The sequence below is a fragment of the Brassica napus genome, chromosome C6 (genome assembly GCF_020379485.1).
Source record: "Brassica napus cultivar Da-Ae chromosome C6, Da-Ae, whole genome shotgun sequence".
Classification (NCBI taxonomy): Eukaryota; Viridiplantae; Streptophyta; class Magnoliopsida; order Brassicales; family Brassicaceae; genus Brassica; species Brassica napus.
The window spans coordinates 37,823,869-37,826,247 of NC_063449.1; the positions used below are offsets into that span (position 1 = coordinate 37,823,869).

At 40.4% G+C, this 2,379-nt stretch overlaps 1 non-coding gene across 1 annotated transcript; it reads left to right on the forward strand.

Annotated features, from left to right (window-relative positions):
- The first annotated feature begins 571 nt into the window (after positions 1-571).
- LOC125589521 lies at positions 572-678 on the forward strand. The gene has a single exon (XR_007325703.1). It is a non-coding gene; the product is annotated as a small nucleolar RNA R71 (small nucleolar RNA).
- The last annotated feature ends 1,701 nt before the right edge of the window (positions 679-2,379 follow it).

The following is a 2,379-nucleotide window of genomic DNA, read 5'->3' on the forward strand; positions in this document are numbered from 1 at the left end:
AGCTGGAGCTTGTGAAGAACTTCCTTGAACTTGAGTAGACTGATTGCTGTGATTGTTGAAACTAGGAGGGATGTTTTGCCTAGGATGATAGCTCCCTTGCTGTGTGTTCTGCTTTGGCTGGTAGCCTCCTTGCTGGTTGTTGGAGTAAGACCTTTGCTGGTAGTTGTTGTACTAAAAGTTAGGTTCCTTTCTGTACCAAGTACCATTGTTGTTGATGAAGCATAGTTCTTCTTGGCCTTCCAAACCATCAACCTCATTGACCTTAGGAGGAACCTCTTGACTAGGACCACCCACAAAGTTCATCTGCTCCTGATTAGCTTGGTTGGAAAGAAGCAGATCCATCTTTTCTTGCAAGGACTTGATCTCTTTCTTTGTCTGCTGATCATCACTTATGTTGATCATATCATGCTCTTCACTGTAGACCGAGTCACTCTTGGCCATGTTCTCTACCAGTTCCTCTGCCTCTTCCTCAGTTCTTCCCAAGAAGAAACCATTGCTGGCAGTATCAAGCCTGTTTCTTCACTGTGGTAGAGCTCCTCTATAGAAAGTGCTAAGCAAACTCTCCTTGCTGAAACCATGATGAGGGCATTGAGAACAGTAGCCCTTGAACCTCTCCCATGCTTCATTGAAGCTTTCTAGACCTTTCTGTTGAAACCCAGAGATTTCATTTCCGATCTTAGCTGTTCTTGAAGTAGAGAAGAACTTGTCTAGGAAATCTCTCTTACACTCTTCCCAAGTAGTGACAGTGTCACTTGGGAGAGTCTTATCCCACTGGTGTCCCTTGTCTCCCAAAGAGAAAGGGAACAACTTCAACTTGAAAGCATCTTCAGAAACACCATTTGTCTTGGACAAGGCACAATATTTATCAAACTTGTACAAGTGATCAAAAGGGTCTTCAGCAGCAAGGCCATGATACTTGTTGTTCTCTATGGTGTTGAGCAGTCCTGACTTGATCTCAAAGTTGTTGTTCTCCACTGGTGGTGCTCTGATTCCCAACCTATGACCATTAATGTGAGGTTGATCATAGGCTCCAATGGCACGAGCTTGGCACGGTGGATGTTGTGGCTGGCGCTGTGGTCTAAGGTGATCAGCTCTTGGATCAATGCCCCCTAGGGCATCACCATCTTGAGGCAGATTCTCCATATCAAACCCCAATCTTTGCAAGTGAGCCTGTTGCTCTACTTCTCTTCTCTTTCTTGCAATCTCCCTCTCAAGAGCTCTAATGTATTCCACTCTTGGAACTAGGTTTGTTGCACCTCTGCTTCTTGTGATCATACACCTGAAATGCAAAGGGAGAAAAAGAAAGAGAAGCAATAACACAATTAAACAAAAATTGACTTAGTCTCAAGCAAGTGACTAAATCCCAATGTCACAATCAACTTGGCAACGACGCCAATTTGATGTTAGGAGTTTTCAAGGCTCCTAATCAAATGTTATAGTATAAAGGATGTCAAACCAGTTCTAAGTGATCCTAAAGCAAAGGGAATGCAAGACCATGCTTAATCTAAATGCTATCAATTGGCAAGATGATTTTGAACTAGAATACTACTAAAATGCAATAAAGAGCAAAGCTTTTCTTTCTTATGCGATGGGAGAATTCATGGGCTAAGGGAATTGACCTTGGGTGATCAAGTTTCAATCTAAAGGTAGTATCTTTCAATCAATCTATCAACCTTAGACCTAGACACAATCCTAAACAAACTCTATCTCTAGATGAAAGCTCATTCACTAAGATAACTCAAGCATTAAATTTCTTTGGTTGAATATTATCTAAGCAATCATTAATTTCAAGTTCATTAGCCATCTTAACACCTTTAACATCAAATCTCTTTGGTAAAGAATGTTAAAAGCTTAGTAGAGTTGGTTCAGGCATTTCATCGAACACCTTTCGGGTGTGAAATGCCTAAAGCTCAACTTTAGAGAGGTCAACTCTAAAACTGTATTAAAGCACTTTACTAGCAAGGAACAAGATGGATATGTGCTACAACACCTTAGATCTAGCCTAATCACCCTTAGTCTCCCTAACCTATGAATCCAAATATGACTACTCACTAATCTTCATGATAAACCCAAGAATCAATGATGATTTGGTGTTAATCATGATTAGTGATCAAATTAACAAAGCAATCCCAAAGGATAATAATCAAGATTAGGTTTTTTACCTAAAGGTTCCTTTTTGATTAGATAGAAAACAAGATAAGTCCCAACTTTGGGATTACAAGAATATTTATATGTCTTTGCTAAACCTAATGGTTTCCATTAAAAAGTCTAAAAAGACCCTTAAAACATTAAACTCCGACTAAAGATAAGTTTCGACTCGGGTAGAAATGGACGGGCACAACCCGCGTCAGCAAACCCACGTCGGATCGTTGTCGAGGT